The sequence below is a fragment of the Sciurus vulgaris genome, assembly GCF_902686455.1.
Source record: "Sciurus vulgaris genome assembly, chromosome: 1".
NCBI lineage: Eukaryota > Metazoa > Chordata > Mammalia > Rodentia > Sciuridae > Sciurus > Sciurus vulgaris.
The window spans coordinates 160,683,962-160,706,021 of record NC_136461.1 but is presented as its reverse complement, the minus strand read 5'-3'; the positions used below and the strand labels follow the sequence as shown (position 1 = coordinate 160,706,021).

General features: G+C 36.0%; 1 protein-coding gene across 2 annotated transcripts in view; it reads right to left on the bottom strand.

Moving 5' to 3' along the window:
• Positions 1 to 22,060, bottom strand: part of RALYL (RALY RNA binding protein like) — a 654,354-nt gene that overhangs the window by 12,670 nt on the left and 619,624 nt on the right. The window lies entirely within an intron of this gene.

Below are 22,060 nucleotides of genomic sequence, written 5' to 3'. Positions count from 1 at the left end.
TTCTTTATAATCAGATTCTTCTAATAAGGCACATGTTATGGACTTGGAGAGAATGCTGTCACTCCATCTGCTCATCAGGATTTGCCCTTGGTAATCCCTAAGACTCTGCTCCCTTGACTGCTGGGTGCTGAAGAGGACAGGCACCATGTCTGCCTGCCTTTGCCTGCATTGCCTATACCTGGCATTATTTGCTGGGTTAACAGTGTACAGAATTGCCTGAATCATCCATCTGAAACTGTAAATTATTTCTATTGCATTTCAAAAACAGTAAATGAGGAGTATGAAGAACAAAGAAAGTCACTAGCCCAGGGCCTCATTGAAAGTGGTAAAATAAATTCAGTCTCAGATTGCATTATTTGCCATTATTTGAAGGCCACAATAAAGAAACACTTGATTTAAAATAAAAGCCACAGAATAAATATCTAATGTTCTTCAGACAAAGCTTCCTCCAAAAACTTGGGCCCTTGGTAGGAACAACTGGGAAAATAATTGTCTGGATGAAGTCTTTTTTTTTTTTTTTTTTTAATGATAGTCATTATTTAAAAAAAAAATTTTTTTTAGTAGTAGATGGACACAATAGTTTTATTTTATTTATCTTTTTATGTGCTGCTGAGGCACAAACCCAGGGCCTCATGTGTGCTAGGCAAGCACTCTACCACTGAACCATAGCCCCAACCCCCAGTGAAGTTTTAGACTGGATGTTGTCACTGACATTAGGACTTAGGGGATGCATTTTGACTAATAGGGTTTTGGTAAATGAGCATTAGAAAGTGGATGGGTCAGAGACCTATAATCTGTCAGAGACCTAGCATCTGTTTTGGAGATGCTCCCTATTCTGCTAACACTAGAGGCAAGTGAAGGAGCACAGGGAATTAACTTCTGGGTCACAGAATTGCAAATATTTACTTGTATATGTGCACAGTCATAATAAATAACTTTAAATAAATAAATAACTAACTTTAAATAAATAACTTTAAATAAATAACTTTAAATAAATGTTACCGTATTTTAGAGGGTGATGGGTTTCTTTATCATTTATTTTTCCTTCTGTGTACCAAGAAATGCATATTTTTGGTCTTGATCCTTGGTTCTTGGTACAGAGCTCCCAAATCCATGGTTCCTGAGTGATACTGGTAAGAGAATCTTTTATTGTATTTGGCTTTTGTACAGTTCTTAAAACCTTTGGAATTTCTTAAGTGGTGGATTGTCTTTGGTTGTTCATAACAAGCCCTTTCATCTCACCTGAACAGATGCTAATGAGGTGATTTAGGGTGTGATCCCTGGACAGCATCAGCATGGGGCTGGCCACCAGCAAGATAAATGATTAGAGGTTGGAACTTCCTGCCCATGCAGGGCACTGCACCAAACTCTAGGAAGGTGTGAGGGACTGGAGATACAAATCTACAAAGAGCTTTTTTCCCCCTTGGGACTGGGAATGGAACACAGGGGTGCTTAACCACTGAGCCACATCCCCACCCCCTGTTTGTTTTTTTATTTTGAGACAGGCTCTTGTTAAGTTGTCTGGCCTTGAACTTTTGATCTTCCTGTTTCAGTCTCCCAGAATCACTGGGATTATGGGTGTGGGCCACCTTGCTCAGTTTACAAAAACTCTTGAATAAGAGATCTGATGAGCCTTCTGCTGAATGAATGCATCCTTATGTCCATAGGGTGATCTCTCCAACTTCACTGGGAAGAAGCTCCTGATTTGGAAAACCTTCCAGACCTCACCCTATGTACATCTTCACCAGGCTTTTCATCTGTATCTTTTATAGTATCTTTTATAACAAACCAGTAAACCTAAGAAGAGTGAGTTCTGTGAGCGAGTTACTGAACAGGAGGGATTCACTGCAACCCTGATTTGTTCTTGGTAGGTCAGAAACACAGGTCAGAAGATGGAACTTGCATTGGCTTCCGAAATGGGGTTAGTCTTGTGGAACTAAGGCCTGACACTTGGGTTCTAACACTATCACCAGGGAAAGAGTGTGAGCAGAATTGAAGTACAGAATACCAGTTGGTGTCTACTAGAAAAAAGGATGGTGTGTAGGGTACCCTCCATCTAGTCCTGTGACACATCCAGTGTTCGGTGTTGGAAGAATAAGGTAGAAGGAAACTGTGTGTTTTATAGACTTTCATATAGCTCTGTTCATATTTTGTACCCATAAAGTAATAATATTTTAGTGCAGTTGTTTCATGGATTAAATCATTTGGGGTATGAAAAGGAATACTCAATTTTATCTCTTTATGTACTTTAAGAAAGCACCATACCTCACATGAGAAAAAATTAATTATATGACTGAATTTTTTAATCCTAATTTTACTTCCAGATGTAGTTACTCTCTTCATGTTTACAGACATAGGTCAAAGAAACATGTCCTATTAGTTGTTTAGTGCTGGTATACATGTAGATCTAACACAGTCACAGAGACAGAAAATAAAATGTATCTTAAATTTTGACAACATTTAGAATTCTGGGTAAAATTTAAGATTAATTAATTGGGCCTGGTCTCACATTTTTTAAAAAATATGCTCTTATTTATTTTTAGTTGTTGATGCACATTTATTTATTTATATGTGGTGCTGAGAATTAAACCCAGTGCCTCACACATGTCAGGCAAGTGCTCCACCACTGAGCCACAACCCCAGTCTCCTGGTCTCACATTTTTACTCATTAAATTTCAAGTTATTTACATTTGTATTATACTTTCTTACAGCAGACATTAAGAATATTTTTTTAGAACAGTCAATATTAAATATATTTTTCAGGAACAAAAATTGATTCTTGGGCATACAGAAAAATTTCAGAGGAAATAGAGGCAAAGAACTGAAGTGAGAAGCTATGCATGTGATTTTTTTTTTTTTTTTTTTTTTGTACTGAAGATTGAACCCAGGGATGCTTAATCACTGAGGCACATCCCCATCCTTTTTTATATTTGATTTAGAGACAGGGTCTTGCTGAGTTGCTAAGTGCCTCACTAAATTCCTGAGGCTGACTTTGAACTGGCGATCCTCCTGCCTCAGCCTCCCGAGCCACTGGAATTACAGGCACATGCTATGAGGTGACTTTCAAGAGCATTTTTCAAATTATTTTTAGGTAACTCATTAATTTTGCATAGAATTCATACTTACTTTTAACAATTTTTTTACTTTATAACCTCTTCAAACCCTTAGTATATAAATTATTGATCTCAGAGTATTTGTCTTGAGATTTGAAAGCTAATTTACATATAATAACACATGGCACCTATTACTATAGTTAATTATGAACTGTGTGACTAACTGTATCTTAAGTACTTCTATTGATATTAATCACTTCTTTTCAGTTGCTAGCTTCTTAAAACATGGTGTTTTATGGCATTACTAACACAGTGGAAGAAAATACATCTTTTTCTGAGTCATATTTTTAATGAAAGGAATCTATTTTTCTATGGGTGTGGTACAAATAGAACAATGCCATGTTCAGAATTTATAAATGTAATTTCACATCCCATCTTGCTTCATGTTTGAGTTCAGTGTGAAGCACTATTGAAAATATTTTTCTCTTGATGCAAAGCATTATGTTAGTGTGCTAACAGGGCATATCAGGTGGTCCTGGTGTCTTTTACCACAATGCTATTGCTTTTCCTGAATGTTCTTCCCTGTACTTCATTCCATTATTAAAGGCTAATTAGTTATTGTCTGAAACAAAGAGACGAATTCTTATTCTCTCGGTGAAAACAGGAGATTAGCATCCACTAGTTCACTTTTAAAGAACACCAAACTGAAATGTTCTCCTTAACATATGTAGGTTCTCTAACTAGTTTTGTCACTGATTTTTCCTCACCAATAAAACTTTTAGGTTTGACTTGTTTGGATAAAAGCTAAGATGCACTAAAGGCAAATATGTCAAGCATCCTCTGAAGTACTTTAAATGTCTTATTCCATTTAATATTTACACCAACACTATGAGGAAAATGGCACTATTATCCCTGTTTTACAGATAAGAAAACAGGCCCAGAGAGGTAAGTTGCCTGCCCAAGTCACCAAGGTCTTCAGAAGAGGCTGATACTAACGTGGTGCTTGTCTGTTCATTCTTTATTCATTATGCTGTGCTGCAAATGCTCGGCTAGTTTGTTTAAAGCAGTCTATATGATTCCTAAGTTCTCAGTATCATTTTTTCTCTAAGTAGTAATGCTATTGTATTTTACTGACTAATGCTTGATTATTTCTGATCTACACATCACATGTTTGTGCAAAATTACCATTGCATACCTCAATATTTGGGAGTAGTTTTTCTCTACTTACTTTTGGGATAGTCTATGATTATTAGCTAAAAATGTTGAGAACTTACATTCTTTGAAAGGCAACAGCAGGCCTCTAAAGAGATTTTTATTGAACTAACTCAAGTGCAGTTGGGCACTAGACTCTCAGTTTGTCTATGAATAGTTTGCCCTAAAGAAAACAGTGTATATGAAGTATTTATATCTTAAAGTGTTTTCTACATTGTTGTAAGACGTCCCCTTTGAAGATGAGGCAGTCTAAGGAGGTGATGTCCTGGTTTGATGGAAGTCACTTGGTGAGGGTTTCCCTTGTCAACAGTGGGAATCTGCCTCAGAGGGCCATCTGTCTTCTGAGATTTGCGGGGCTTGGGGATGTACAACCTAAAAATGCTATTTCACTTTTTATCAGTTTTTAGGTATCCAATTCCACAAAATTTGAGAGTATGTTTCCAATGTGATTTAACAAGTCAATTGAAAAGCAGAGTGTTTACAAATTTCAAGTATAAAACTGCAAGGAAAGTGACTGTGGGAGGTTGACATTCAATTAGAATGTCATTCAGAGCTGCCTTGTCATTAGGTGCGAAGTGCAGGTCAGAACAGTTTTGCTTCAGATTTCCTACGGTGGTTTGTAAACCATTAGGATTGCTCAGGATAATGCATTAAATACTTGAACTGGTGTCCAATTGGTATCTATCCTCTGTGTTCATCTCAGTTGGTTCCTTAATCACAGTAGGAAATTATGGAATTAATCAGAGTGCCCGTCAACAGATGAATGGATGAAGAAAATATGGTATTTATACACAACAGAATGATATTGAATAATATTTATCCTTAGAAAAGATAAATCCTGTCATTTGTGACAACATGGTTCAACCTGGAGAACATTATACTAAGGAAAATAATCCAGGCAGAGAAAGATATGCATGTTCTTTCTTATCTGTAGAATCTAAAACAATCTAACTCAGAAGCTAAGAGCAGAACTGTGATTATCAGAGGCTGGGAGGTGAAGGGAATGAAATATTTGTCCAAGGATATAGAGGTTTGGTTAGACAGGAAGAATAAGTTTTTTGAGATCTTTTGCATAGCATGGTGCACTCTAGTTGATTAAGTGTATTGCATATTTCAAAAATTTCTAAAACAATAAATTTCAAATGTTCTCACCACGAAAATTGGTGTTTTAGGTGATGGATATACTGATTTGCTTGATTTAATTATAAATATGAACACATATTTAATTATATTATATATAAATATTTAATTATATATTATATACATATCACTTTGTACTCCATTAATATATACAATTATAATTTGTCAATATATAATGTAATAAAGTAAAAACCATTGACTTTCATAATGAGAAAAAACCCTTCTCAGGGTTTTCATTACATCTTAGTTCTTTAATAAGAAATTTTATGTTTGTGCTAGTCCTAATATTTCTCAAAACTGTCCTTTTCTTTATGAGGTACGAGGAGGAGCAGGAACACAGGATTTTTGGTCATATAAAATTACTAATCTAATTTTTTAAAAAGTTTTGTTTTTTCATTATATTTATTTTTAATTTTCAGAGGTTTTTTTTCATGCTGTGGCTAGAGCTCAGGAATTTGCACATGCTAGGCAAGCACTCTACCATTGAGCTACATCCCTAGACCTCATTGTATTCGTTTTAAATATATCTGCTACCTATGAAAAGATACTTAGTTTTTCACTTATTAGTATGAAGGAACTCAAATTCAGTGCTAAAGGTATATTTAAGAAAAATACTTAGTAAGCCAATTTAATTAAAAACATTAAGTAAAAAAAAAACCAATACCAATGGAGTATAGATATGACAAAAATCATAAGGATACTACACAACTTAAAATAAGTAAAATTAGTAAAACAGTAAAGTCATTAGAATCTTATAAACCATGGTTGAATCTTGATTCTGCTTTCTATTAGCAGTATAAGTTTCAGGAAGTTCCTTAACCATTCTAAAATAAGTCATTTATAGAATGTCTACTCCTTAAAGTTATATTAGGCATGAATGACATGAAATCCATAAAAACAACAAACAAACAAAAAACAAACTTCCAGCATTGTCCCTGGCAGGTAATGAAAATGAAAACAATTTTTTTTTCTTTTCCCCTTTTCTTATTGATTTGAATGAAATTAAAATCTCTCCTTCTGCGAGTACTAGTGACTAGCATATCCTATTTTCTCAGATTTCTGTCTTTTAAAAGATAAGCTAATTAAAAAAGATTAAAAAAATTTTTTTGAGATAACTAGGGTTTGAAATGATTATTCAATTTGTTCAATTCCGACTACTTTAAATGACTGGGGTTGGTATTACTTCCAGCAGACCACAGGCTAGGAAGGTTTATTTTTAGAAAATGATACCTAAACATTATTAAAATACATTCCTAAGAATGTGGCAAGACAGAAAATATCAAACAGGCAGAAGGTGTCCAGAGTACTTGTCAGGTTCCAGTTAATAAGAATTCTTATTAGGTTTCAAAAGGCCTGAACTTTCATTTCAGGCTGCCCTGGAGCTTATGGTTTTTCCATATTCAAAGCTGTTTTAAGAACAGGAAACGTTCATGGGGAAGGTCCTTGGGCAGAGGGAGACTAGCAGTGCAGCCTGACTTGGGCCCTATGAGAGGTCTAATGAGTGGCCCAGATAGGCACCCCAAGACTTCCTTGGTGATGAAAGCACACCGTGCAGATGGGCAAACTGAAGGCAACTCAAACACTGCCTGAACACAAACTGTGTGCCATCCCATAGAAATGCACTGTTTAGGATTAATTTTCATGTATGGGGAAGAACTGCAAAAGGTCAGCACCATTTAGATAATCTGTTTTCCACTGCAATCTTGTCCGTTGAACCATGAATGAAATTGGACAAAAAAGCACCATGCTTTCCTTTCTTTCATCACTTCTTTTCTTCTTCTTTCTTTTCTGATTTAATGAATGAAATGTTTTCATACCTGTTCCCATTTCTTCTATCACAGATGATTAGATTCAATGTAGCTTGGGCAGGTATGACATTAATTTTCATCAGGAATACTGATGTTAATAACTTTTTCGGTTGGTTCAAGTACAAATTTCTTACCCTGATATTTATGAAATGAGCACAGTATTCAATATGTTTATTTTTATTCCTTTAAAAAAGAATTTTAAAATTTATTGTGTTTAATATTTTAAAAACTATCTAGAAAATAGTCAGTAAAATCCTACCTAAATTACACCCTGTCAAACAGATCAGCCACATTTGGGGCACTAAAAAAAAATGAAACTTGAAAAAAAAATTGCTGGCAATTTGGCAGGCAGAAGGTTTAGGCCACTAAGTTCAACACTTCTGGAAAAGCCAGTGAGAATCTACATTTAAAATTAACTCTTCCCTGAAAAGTCTATTAATCTATCACATGAAAACAATATTAGAAAGTTGGTTTCTTAATTTAGATATACTTTTTCTAGTGTTTTTATGAATAAATTGCTAGGTATATCTAAGAAATAGCTTCTAATATTTTCAAATAGAGTATTTTACTTACTTGTAACATTTTAGGTTTAAAATAAAGAAAACATGTAACTAAACATTCCACTGTTTTTATAGATGCAAAGTTATAGAAAGTAGGAAGTGTTGTTATCATTGAGATCTGGAAGAAGAAAATGCTGAGAATATTTTAAAAATTAGTATTCATAAATTTTTTTTGCCAGAAAATTCAAGGAATATTTCACTTTATCAGGGATTCAACTTTCATTGTTTAATAGAATAAAGGGAATTATTTCTATGTATATTCTTTGGATATTAAGATAGTTGGAGAAGTTGGAAACTTGCACAATACTTGTTCAAATGCAAAATGGAGCCACTATGGGTAACAGTATGGAGGTTTGTCAAAAAATTAAAACTAGAGGTACCAGGTGATTCATCAATCTTACTATCATGTATTCAGAAGAATTGACATTAGGAACTTAAAGAGGTATTGTACTCCAGTTTTCATTACAGCATAATTCACCATGGCCAAAGATGCGAATATGATCTAAATTCCTGCCAACAGATGAATGAATAGAAATAAAAGTGAAATATATATTCAATGGAATGCTATTCAGTCTTCAAATGAAGGAAATTCTGTCATATGTGACAACATATACGAGCTTTGAGGACATGCTAAGTGAAATAAGCCAGTTACCGGAAGACAAATCCTACATGACTCCACTCATGAAGTATTTACAATAGTTAAACTCATAGACTCAAAGAATGGAGGTGTTGCCAGGGATAAGGGGGAGACAAAAACGAAGGAACTGCTAATCAATGAGCATAAAATGTCAGTTAAGGTGAGAAAGTTCTAGAGATCTGCTGTACAGCATTGTGCAGCCAACAGTACTGTATGGCTCAAATGGATCAGAGGGCAGGTCACATGGTGAGTGCCTTTCCTTCAGTGTCTGGCACCTTCACCACCACACTAGTCTCCATTTAAAAATAGTAAAGAGTTAAAAAGCCACAAGAATGTGAATAGAATATGCATAGAATATACCACAGTGGACAAAGGCAGCCTGAAAAACTAGAAAGAGAATGTAGAAAAAGTGCAGTTAGAATTTTATGATTGTAAATGATACATGTCTATGGTAGTAGTGCCATTTAAAAAAATGCCTTTAACCAATCCAATTTGTAGACTCTTTAGATTTTCCCATAATCTAGACAAAATTCTAGTTAATATGATCCTTTAAAAGTCAAATGAAGCCAATCTATAATTAGTGGGAAATCAGAGAATTAAGTCTTTCTCAAGAATGATTGATAGAAAAATGGAAACATTTTCAAAAACATGTAATAAGTTTTGCTAAGCATGCTACTCATAATTATGGCTTCACATATTTTGGAATTATTCTTTTATAAAGATAAAATTATTACTTTTGGTTCTCTTAAGCTTTATATTATTTACTCAAATTATATTTTACTTCTTATGAACATTGTACACATTGACATTTAAAAAAATCACATATAATTTTAATACTGATTTCTTTAAAGCTAGACATTTAGAAAGCACTGGTCAACTAATGGTGTATAACAAAATTTACCTTGTGATTATATATGTATCTACCTTGCTACGCCCTCTACTTAAAACGTCTATCATGTCATCTATTTCCTGCAGTGAATTCCAAAGAGACTTTTTAATTAGTAAGTCTGAATTTAAGTAAGAATAAAGCTTAACAATGAACAGTCAAGTAAAAATGAATTTAATACTCCAGTCATTGTATTAGTTTTATAGAGTATGTTCGGGTTGGAGTATATGTTTTAGAATGTGTCTCTAGTATGTTTTGGAAGGTGAGTTTCTTCTTGAGAATAAAGCTGCATGCCTGAATACCCTTCCCCACCAAAAGAAGAGCCTTTTCTTTTTATTATTCACTGCTTTTTTCTCAGCACTTAGAATGGTGCCTGAGCATAGTAATCATTTGATAAGTATTTGCTGGCTGGTTGAATAAAAATGGCATTAAAGGATATCTAGGTTAACTATTATTGTTGCATAAAACTCTTAACATCACCAAGATCATCTTTCCAGTTGCTTTTGTTGTTTGTGATTTAGGGCTAATTTACAAGGAGAGAGAAAGTCTTATTTTAATTTCAGAATCTTGGAAGAGTTTATTGATTTAATGTTCTTGGCTAGACAGCATACAATTATAATACAGGTTTTTTTGCCCATCCAACAGAAAACTTGGGATTCTGGGCAAACCATGGGCATGGGCTATTTAAGAACCCTATCATAATCATACTGGCATCTTCCTTGTCTTAATGGAAATGGCATTTACCTCGTAGGAAGTCAGAAGATGATACTTCTGGGAGACACTACTACTCCACAGATTCCCTCTTAGTGTGTGTATGTGTTTGAGCACTTGGATAGGAATCCCTCCCATAAGTGACCTAAAGTGTCTATCTCCATCCAGGTTGATGTGAAGAGTCTTAGGTACCAAGGTAAGGGATGGGGCTGGAGGTGGAGTGGAATCCAAAAGATCAAAATACAAAAATCCATAATGTATCAAGTTGTATTAAGTAAATTATAGGCAATTTCTTTTCCTAAATAAGGTAATTCTATATCTTCTTTTATTTCTTGGCCCCCTCATTTCTTCTTAGTATCCTCATAGAAATGAAAACCACTTCCTGAAAATTGAAACGACTGTGACTTTTTTCAGAGACAGTTTCTTGAATGGTTTTGTCAGCCTATATTTCAGCTTAACAGAAACAGGATACTTCAAAAGAGTATCCTGATTCCAGAGACTAGATTGCTAATAAAATGTGCTAGGATTTTAAGACAAGAAAAGTTACAAGGGATTTGTATAAACACAGTAACCAAACCATTTAAATTTCTTTTGAAGTTATTAAAAGTTCCTTCAATTTGTACTTCTACTAAATTTTGTTAATTAAGGAGAGCAATTGTTTGCCATACAAAATCCCATAGCAGAAATTTTTATAGATGGTATTTTATTGGATTCTCTCAAACTTCCTTTGACAGATGTGGAATACCCTAGAGACTCAATGATTTGCCTAAGGTCTGATAGTTGTTAAAAGGCATGTGCACTTGAATTTAAAGCCCAAATAATTCTTTGATCTGAATCAACAGACTTAAATCTGCACTTCGTTAGGGCAGATGGAAATATTTTTCTCCATTTGTAGAAGGCAGAGAAGTTGATTTCTTCTTAGTCCCTAATCTATTTGTAGACCTGTGTTTCTGTATCTTTCCTATCACTTTGACATAGAGATAAATCCTATTAGGGATTAGGCCCAGTGTGTACAATATAGACCTATTTACAAGATTGTAAGCCACATAACCTCTGGATATGTGATAATATTTCCTTCTGTTCTGGGAAATGTCTATTGCAGAGAATCGCCCTTCCCTATAGGACTTAAATAAAACTCAGATCTTATTTACCTATGATAAGGCTAAACACAGACCTCCAGATTCCCATTCCTGCTTTCAGAAATGATTAACTGTTTTGCCTCTGTTGATCAATGAGAATAAAATGCTTATTAATCAAACTTTGGTTCAGTTCACTCCATTCCCCAGAATCCTGAACTTTAGCTCACTCTCAGCCTGAGGCACTACGTGGTCCCTACTTAAAGCCCTCCTAGAAAATAAGGTTGTCTTTAGAGGAAAACATTCTCTATTCAATATGCACCCTTTCATCCATCTCCTCACACCAGGTTCTTGTTTACACTTTGCATTTAAAAAAATCCTTTTTGCCTATCTCTCCAGGGATGCTTGCAGATCTTATGGTCCAGCGCTCCCCCTATTGCAACAGTCCCTTCCTCCCTTGCAATAATCATTGTGAATAAAGTATCTCCTTATTAAGTCCAGATTTGTTTTTAATTTCACAAATGTAAAAGCAAAGCTCTGGAATTTGCTCCAAGTTGTCTCAGGAAACTCTCATGAGGCATATAGCATTTTGTCTCTTAGAAGAGAAAATTGACCCTTCTGCTTTGCTGTATAAAAGGTGTGAGATTTTTGTCCTCAGGAGCTAGAAGGTCTTCGTGGTCCCCTCAGGGTGGCAAAAATTTTACAGATGACTTTCTTTCTGACTTTAGGTCCTTGCCCTCTTAGGGTATGTATTTTAGAGAAATTTTAGTTCCATATTTTTTTCTCTGCCACTTTGAGATTTAATCTTCTCCCAGCTTCTTTCCAGCTTTATACACCCAGTAATGTCTTTCTTAAGGACCTGGGGGACATTCCTATAAAATGTAATCATGAAGACTAAAGAACTCTTATCCCCCAGTCTCTGCAGGAGGGCAGGAACCTAACTCTAAGGAGCACCAAACCCATAAATGCAGATGGCTTAATCCCATTGACCAACTTCCTTCTAACTTCTTCCAGCACTTTCCCACTAGCTCTTGTGTAAAATCTCTCCTGGGCTTGTTTATCAGGGAAGTTGAGTTCATTCTTTCTCCCCTCTTGCAATAGTTTTTGACTCTGGCCGAAATGGTCTTGAATAAAGTCTTCCTTGCCTAACTTAGTGCAGTTTTAATTTGACATTAACATCATGATCACTTTGTGCCAACTCACATCCTCATAAATCTGTTAATGCTTACTCAATTGAAAATTGATTTTTTTCTCCATCTTTTAAAAGAGGTCTTTTTGTTGGCAGAATCATTTTGTTTCTAAACCTTCATAACTAGCCTTTTGAAATCTGACAGAATGAGCATTTTAGGTTGCTCCATTTGCTTCTTGTACCTTATAGCATTTCTGGAAAAGGAGCCTTCCCTCCATGTTTTGTGTATTTAAAGCATATTTTTGGATGGCTTCTCATTCCCAAGGGATGTTAGAACCTCTCTGTTTTCCTTTACTGCTGCTTAGAAACTCAGGGATAGTGAACATATTTCATTTTGTTTGGATCTATACTCTAGATTTATTACACTGCCTTTTAACATCATTAGAGGCAGTTTGGAAATTGCCTGTCTCCCACAATACTTACTCTTAACATCTCAGAAACCCTTAGCTCTAAAGTCTATTTTCTAATAACCACATTAGAAAACTGTAGTTCTCCTAACCGCAGTTGATATCAAAGCATCTGTCTTCCTTATCTGGGCACACTTGAGTTTTGAATCTTTTGAAATTTATTTTCTCATATATTTCTGAGTCCACATTTTGAGTACATTTTAGCTTTAAAAATTGCAGATGGGGAGTGAGAGGGAGGTTTGTTTTCTGGTTCATTTTATAACTCAGTGTTCTAGTTTTGCTAACTAAATTCAGGTTACTGCTGATTTGCATTTTGATCACTCGTGGGAAGCGATAATACAGATGCACTGAAAACCAACACAGCAGAGTCAAGACTCCTGGGCTGGCTTTGATGTGTTGGTGCTAAGCCTCCTTCTGTTGTTCCTCCTTGGTGCACGGAAGACTAAGACCGTTGCATGAATGACCTTGTGAATAAGTTATGATAAAAACTGTTTGCTTCTGTGGTTTATGTAATAATCCTCTAAATCACAGGGGGAATGCATACAGGAATAATATTTAGAACACAATCTGATCACAACTAACAATAAAATATGTTTAAAAGTTCTCACAATGTGTCTGAGGTAATCTGAGGACATTTCCCTTTCTCTTTCTTCAGCAAATATTTATTAACATTAACATATGCTAAGCACTACACTAAGGAAAAGTACACAATAAAATAAGCCCTGAGAAATTTACAAATCAGTGAGCCAGAAAGTGGTAAAATCTTTAATTACAATATATCAAGTGAAGGATGATGAGCTATATACAGATTAGGGCTAACAATAGAAGGAAACCCAGGTAAATGTATGTATCCTGTTTCAAGGGCAGAAGAGAATTTTGACATGGAAAGGTGATCTTGGAAAAAAAGGAGATGTCATCACCAGACAGACACAATAAAGAGTGGGGCAGTTAAGGTAGAAGGAACAGCACAGATAAATTCGTAGAGTCATGATGAAGTGTGTTAAAGAAAATCCAGTGCAGCACCCTTTTATCCACCTGCTCACCCACCATCATACAGATCCTGGATACTGTGCTATGCATGACAGATCCAAAATGAAGAGAGAACACCCAGGCCTCAGAGGGCTTTCAGTCTAGTTAGAGACAGTCACTTAAAGAAGTGGTAGTAGCATTTCAAAAAGTGTCCTAAGAGAGGTGATCGTGAGTTGTGAGGATTCTCTTGACTTCTGGGAATGTGAAGAAGGTTTGCAGAGGGTGTGCTATTTGTGCTGAATATTGAGAGAAAAATGAACATTTACCAGCATAAAGTACAGAATGATATTCCAGGAAAGTCAGTCCCTGCCCCTCAGGCAGCCTCTGCTGTTGAAGTGCAGTTCTATACTTCCAGTGTTTCATATCCTTGCCATCATTTGATGACATGGGTCAATTCTGACCATTCTGGGGGTGGGGGCCGGCGTTCAGTGTTTCCTAATTGTAGTTTTAATTAGTATTTTCTTGAGGATGAATGATTCTGAGTTTTTATGTGTTTACTGTTTCTTTGGTCAAGCATCTGCTTGCTCTTCTTTCGGTACCATGTACTTTATCCTGGTGATTCTCAATCCTGGCTACACATTAAAACATCTTCAGACCCACGCCCCCAATTTTAGTCATAGTTTTGGTTCTGTGACTAAAGAACCCAACCAGCACAATTATAGAGGAGGAAGAGTTTATTTGAGGGCTCATAGTTTCAGAGGTTCTAGTCCAGAGAAGGCTGGCTCCATTCCTTGGGGCTTGCGGTGAGGCTGATCATCATGGTGGGAGAGGGTGGCAGAGGGAAGCAGCTCACCTCAAGGTGATCAGGAAACAGAGACTCCACTCTCCAGATACAAAATATATACCCCCAAGCCACACCCCAATTCCCACCTCTTCCCTTCCACTTCAATTAATCCATCAGGGATTAATTCTCTGATTGGGTTAAGACTCTCACAACCCAATCATTTCTCCTCTGAACCTTCCTGCATTGTCTCACATGTGAGCTTTTGGGGGACTCCTCACATCCAAACCATAACACCCCCAAAACTATGATTAAGTTGTTATGGCATGTGGCTCCTCTCATTGGTATTACTCAAAAAGGACTTTGGGTGATGTTTTATGTATGCAAATTTAGGCATCAGAATCACCTAGAATGCTTGCGAAAATAAAGATTGCTGGGATCCACCCTCAACAGGAATTAAGCATGCAGCGAAGCTGGGTTAGAGCCTGAGAATTTGTATTTCTAAGATGTTTCATCTGGTATGATGATGTGGTCTTAGGGCCCTCCTGAGTTACATTGCTTTTGCCAAATTAAACTAGCAACTTCTCAAGAGACTTATCAAACTCTTTCAAAGTGTTCCCCACATATTCTATTCTCTCTATAGAGTACCATCTAACCCTTATTTTCCTTGCACAGCTTTTTCATTCTTCAAGAACCAGCTCAAATGTCAGAACCTCTATTAAGGATGTTCGGATTCATTGGCTCTGTCATCTCACATCTCACTTCCCATGCTCTGCTGCATAATTCATGTGATAATTGTGCCTATCATACTGTTTTGTTAATATGTTTATTAACAAGTGATTGCAGCACCCTCCTTCTTTCTCCCAGTGAAAATTTATAGAACCAGAAACCTTTTAAGTATGCCTCCTCTTTTGAATCTTCAGCATCTAACAATATTTGGTATTAATGAGTTGCCATTATTTTGTTTAAAAATAGTTATTTTTTCAATTTTGGTCATTGTTTAATGAATAAGTCTCTGAATGGCCAAAGAAGATGCAATGCTTGAGGGTTCTCACATGCTCAAATTGTTTAAAAACGTAATTCACCATCTATTACTAAATTCATGGCTGGATCTATAAGCCAGAGAGCAAAATCTGTATCAAAAATGAAAACAAAAGCTGTATATCACTACAAGTGATGTTTGCATTACCTTAAAAGAAAACATAAGGAGATTTTAAATTCTTTTGAACTGAATAACTTGGGAATTATAAAATCAAAGAAAAAATTAACAAGATGAAATCAAACTATAAGTCTTCTGAGAATATTACAATTGTTTCTTCCTGAAACTTTCCTATCAAATAATAAGTACTTTTTAAAGAAATCTGAGTATCTTAGGGCATTTAAAGAGATAAAGTTCCAAATGAAGATTATATTGCTAAAGAGATTTTAATGTTCTGTTGAAAGCTTCACTTACAAAATGAAATGATCATGAATTCTGTGGTTTAAAAGTCTCCCACAAAGTTCATGTATTTGTAACTTAATACTCAAATTCTTATGCTAATGATATGTGGACATGGAGTTTTGGAAAGTAATTAGGATTAGATGATGTCAAGGGTTGGACCCTATGATCACATTAATGGCTATTATATGAAAAGAGGCAGAGGAATCCAAGATAGCATGCTTGCTCTATTTCATCATGAAATTCATTTTAAGAATTCATTCTGTCATTTTAAGAATGCAGAAAAAAGGCTCTCACCAGAAGCTAAGCAAATGCTAATACCATACTCTTGGACTTGCTAGTATCCAGAATTGTGAGACAAAGAAATCTCTTTCCTTTATAAATCGCCCAGTCTGTGGTATTTTGTTATAGCAACATAAAATAAACTAAGACAATGATAATAGCAATGATGACAAATGCTACAATTTTCTTGCTAACTTTGTGCCCATGATTTTATCAAGTGTAGTCCATGGCTAATCTTATTTAATACTTACAAGAACCTTATGAAGTGGCTACTCTATTCCATTTCACAGATGATAATACCAATCTGAAAGCAGTTAAATGATTTGTTCAAGGTCAGTAGTCAACTCTATTTTTAATACAAGAAGCCAGCTGAATTTCAATTTCGGATAAATAAAAAATGTTTTTTGTGAAAGGATGTCTCATGTAATATATGAAACATGATTATATTAGAAAAATGTTCAATGTTTACCTGAAATGCACATCTAACTGAACAGCCTGTATTTTTATTTGCTACCTCTAGAAACTCTCTTTCTATTTCATTCCAGAAACATTTGCATAGGACCACTAGACTGTATTGCTTTCTAATTCTCTCATACATGGGTAGTGCCTGATTTACTTACTTGAATTTGTGGGGTAAACTTGAAACTTTTACACAGCAAGGCCCTTCATGATCTGGCCTCTGCCTTACTGCTCTCCGTTTCGGAGGACCAGCAAATACAAAGGCCCCTGAGGTGGAACTGAATGTTGTGCATTTGGAGGCCACAAAGCTGATGTGAGGTAAATGGTTAGGAACCAGGAGTTAAATCAGAGAGGTAATATGGTCCTGGTCATCCAGGACTTTATGGATCACTGTGGGGACTTGTTTGTACTCTGAATAAGGTAGGTAGTTTTAGAAGAGTTTTAAGCAGAACAATATGGCCTGGTTTTAGGTCTTACAGGACCATATTGGCAACTCTTTAGAGAAGAGTCCGTGGAGGCATAAGGGCCGAAGTAGGGAATTATTGCAAAATATTCAGGCAATAGCTCAACTGACCACTTTTCTTGGTAGTGGAATTCTTGTTTCAAGTTTTAGGCTGTATTACTCTGGGTGCCAATTTTCTACTTGGAACTGAGAGGAGGGACATCATTGTCCCAACTTGAATGAGGAATCTGGTGTGGCTTGTCTGGCTCCGTGGTCCCTGAAAGGACCCTTTACCAGCTACACCTTGTGGGTGTTGCATCTTTGGGTGTGGAAGGGGCAGCAGCCTTGTTAGCTGAGAGCAATATCCTCTCACAAAAGGTGCAGCAAAGATTTCAACAATGCTGATTCTTCAAGAGGAAAGCAGATGAAGAGCAGGTAGGAGATGCATTTAATAGCATGTGTTCCTAAGCAGAGCAGAGATACTTCCTGAAATCTTCAGAAATAATTAGGGGAGACTTTGCTGAGAGGATAGCAAGGTACAACAGCAACGATGAGGCTGATATAAAGTCAATGGTTTTATTCCTGCTATAACTGTGACCTAATTTGTACCATGTTTGGAGTTGCATGGCAACATGGGGTTAGCAAAATTAAATGAAGTAAAAGAGGACAACAAATCAAAAATATATGAAAGGATTCAAATGTTTACACCAAAAAATAAAGATTTAGCACATTTTAACTGAATGCCTATTTTGATACAGTCCTTTTAGATATGTCTTTATTTACTTTATTTACACTGGGTCAGAAAAATATTATTGCCGACTCCCTTTTATAAAAGAAAACATTGAGGCCACAAGGACACAGGGAAGTAGCTTGCATCAAGACGTGGGGATTTGGACTTGCTTCTGTCAGACTGCAGACAGAACTCTTTTTTATGAGCCAAGCTGTCCAGTTTCCAAGGGAAAAATGCCCTAATGAGCTGGGCAGAGCTCTTTAGCTGAAATTAAAATGACTGAAATTAACCGAGATGCCAAGAGTAGCAAGTGTTAAATTCATGATGTGGAGCCCTTATTACAGAGGGATCAGAGCTTCTGAAGAGGCAGCATTTCAGGGTAAGAAGCCAGAAGCAGAGATGGCTTCCTATCACAACCTGTACCTAACATCAAAGACTTAGCCATGTCTCATTTCTGTGGAAAAGACCAAGCCTCACAGCAAGTCACCCAGGTCAGGTCACTTGCAGGGCACATGCACTATTATTATTCATGCTATCCCTAACTCCATCCAAATTATGAAATGGCTTTCTGTAATCCCTCAATATTTGTTGTAAGAAGGACATAGAAGATAGCATAAGGGATTGGTTGAGTTCAAGTCACTGGATGTGATGCTGAAATACATGCCCCAAATCAAAGATTCAGTAACGAGTTTCTTGCTTTCTTGTGATTTATACTTCTAATGAATTTGAGTGGCACTACCTTTGGAGAACATGTCCCACAAGCTCTTGTTTTGTCCTCTAGCTAGCATTCAGTCTAAATGATAACAAAATAAATTGAAGCACAGTTGATAAGGGGGACATTCAGGTGAAGGTTTTCATTAGGAAAGGAACAAAAAGTTTCAAAAGGGAGACATTTTCAGTTTTGATCATAAAGAAAGAGAATATTGATCAGAATGCTTTATGCATTCCAATTTTACAATGGTTTGCCAGAATGCTTACTTTGAGTTCTCTTCAACTGCAGGAATTAGATTTGTGGTTGAGACCTTCCCCAATGTGCATAGAAATTCAATAGCTAGTAAACTCAGGTGACTTACTGCTTAGGTGAATGCTTTGTTAAATCCTGAAAGATGTATTACAATGTAGTACTCAGCTTGCATACCTAAGTATTATACAATCCAGCTAGGTTATTCTACTGTGGATTCTCACTAGATTTACCTGATTTGATTGTGTATAGTAATCAAAAGCAAAAGTCATTACAAGTATAATTCAAAATAACTCAAATTCTTCTAATTCATTTAAAAATTTTGCTTGTCTGTAGTTTTCTTTGTGAATTGACGCTTTAGCTCTGTAGTTTCAAACTTCAACCTGTACTTTCAAAGTACAGACTCCTGGGTGACTTCCCTAGATGATCTATATCATCATTTTTAGCAACTACTCTAGGCTGATCAAGAACTTTGCCCAGGAAATCCCAAGATTAGCCTCTGCAAGCCTCCATACCACACCTGGCAGCTCTGTAGTGTCCAGGAGTGTGCAGAGTAGCCTTTTGTCACACACCTGAGGAGAGTTCATTGGTCATTTTGAATTAGCAGGGTGGTAAGCCCTTACTGCTCTATAATATCTTTTGTTATGAAGTGCTCTATAATATCATGTTGTTATGACACAGACCACTTTTACTTTGAATTATGTTATTTTAAACAAAGAAAACACAAATTTGGTACAAATGAATAAAGAGAATAAAAAAAGCTTATGAAGTTGCTAGTAGTTTTACTTTATTTCTTTTCTTTTTGGTACTGGGGCTTGAACCTAAGAATGCTTTACCAATGAGCTATATCCCTAGCCCTTTTTATTTTTATTTTGAGACAGGATGTCGCTACGTTGCTTAAGTTCTCACAAAATTGCTTAGGCTGGCCTCGAACTAGTGATCCTCCTGCTTTAGCCTCCAGAATTGCGGGATTACACTCATGCACCATATGCACCACAGTACCTGGACAGGAATTTTGTTTTAAAAATGTACCTTTATCTGCCTCTCTACTTACCTACTTATCTACCTATCATATAAAATATTCAATGCATTTTGAATTTCAAATATATTTTCTATAAATGATTTAAGTACAACAAAGGTTGGATTCTTTCCTTGACATTAACACTTGCTGTTTCTTTAATTTGCTATCATTTGAGGTAAAGTTCCAATCCTACTTCTACCAGGAAATTCTATTGACCATGCTAGCTATGTGTGATATCTCATCCGTAAGCTATATCTCCCACATTGCCCTTAATCCCCTATTTATACTACCTTGTATTTTTGGTATGTGATCTTTATCCTCAGTGACTTTTGTCCTTATCCTTTTTGAGGGAAGAGACCTGATTTTCCTTCTTTATTGCCAAAGAACAAGTTTCAGTGCCATTCATTAGTGATCCATTGATAGAGATTAGCTAATGGACTTAATCAGAAATAGGAATATAGTAGTGATTCGACAGTGTATGCATAGTATATCAATATACAAGTTCAATTTTAAATGAATTTGAATATTAATTTCTATGCACCAATAAAGTTCAATGGTTTATATCATGACAGATTAGACTTTTAGCCCTGAATCATTTCTTATAAACTATCAACTCTTAGTCTATTTTTTTTTTACAGATGAGGAAAATCAGTCATTTCTCTCTAAGACACTAAGCTACTGGACAAAAAACCCTTTTCTCAAACATTCCATTCCACACTTAAAGCAAGCATTTGCAGTCATTTTAGTTATTCTTTCTTTCTTTCTTTCTTTCTTTCTTTCTTTCTTTCTTTCTTTCTTTCTTTCTTTCTTTCTTTCTTTCTTTCATCCTCTTCTTCTCCTCCTCCTCCTCCTCTTCTTCTTCTTCTTCTTTTTTTAATTTGGTAACACTCGATTCACATGCAATGGGTTCCCAAATGTTCACTGAAGAGATTGCTTCACGGAGATCATTTCTCTTCGTGGTTATGGAGGACTAGATGTTGCCTGCACAGGCTGTGCTCCTGTCCTCTGCATCTCTGTTTCACAAGGGGGACTATCACTTAAAGCCATTCTCCCAGTTCATTTTGCTGGATCTGTCTTGCTTTGGTGCCTGTAGTAGTTTCCCATTGATTCTCTCACAATGGCACTCTAGAGCCATTTGCCTGAGTGTGTGGATGCCAGCTCTTCTTTCTAACTCCTGGTGCCATCACATCATTGCTGTTTAAGTCTACATTGCCCTCTTTTACAACAGAGCTTTGTACTTTTATTTTCATTTTTGGAAATGTAATAGAGATGTAACTAGCTTTGGGCTATGATTTGGAGGAATGAACAGGTAACACTGGTAAACAATAATCCCAGTCTTCTGGTTTTCATAACTGTGTGGATGGCTTATGCTATTTATCAGAATGAGGAAGCCTGGGAAAGAATAAGATAGCTGGAAAAAGACCAAGAATGTTTCTGGTCATGTTGTTTCAATTGTTTACTGGAAATCTATGTGGTGACAGGTATCTGAGCATTTGAACTGAGAGTTCCAGGAAAAGATTAGGAACAATAATGTAGATTTAGGAATCTTTGTCCTATAGATAATATGTAAAACTCTGTTATTTTGTAAGCCCACCTTGGAAAAAAAGTGTGTAGAAAGAGCAAGTGGCCTGTGATAAAGCTTGGCGATATTCCAATATTTAAAGTGAAAACATGGAGGGAACATTTCTAGCACAGGAAACTGAGAATGAACAATTGGTAATTAGAGAATGTCTCAGAAGAGAGCTATGCAAAATCCTGCTGAGAAGTACATTAAAATAAGAACAGAGAGGTATCCATTAGGAATGGCAACATAAAGTCCTCCTGGAAGACCAGTCACAACGCAATGTTGAAACAGAAGTTGGATTATAATCAGATGAAGAAGTCATGTTGTGAAATTAAATCTGAGGAATTTGAGCTGAAGAAATAGCTCCTGTCGGAGAGCGCTCCCCTAGCATGCGCAAGGGCCACAGTCGAAATCCCTGGCCCCTCAGAGGGGAGGAAAAAAAAAAAAAAACTGAGAAATTTATTTGTCCTTCATTCTAGTGCTTGATCAATATACTCTTGAAATTAATGTAATTCTAAAAATGGTACTTAAGTCCCTCAAACTGAAGCAGAATTAATTTTGTAGCAATAGGAGTGGGTTGTTTCAAAGGGCATATTTTGAAAATTTTAAATGAAGTTGCCATGAAATTTAAGTACAGCTGGAATGTTCAAAGTCAGTATAGAATTCTGTAAAATTAGGCTGTATTGACAACTGTGAATGAGTTTATTACCATCCCAGAACAATGACAGATATCT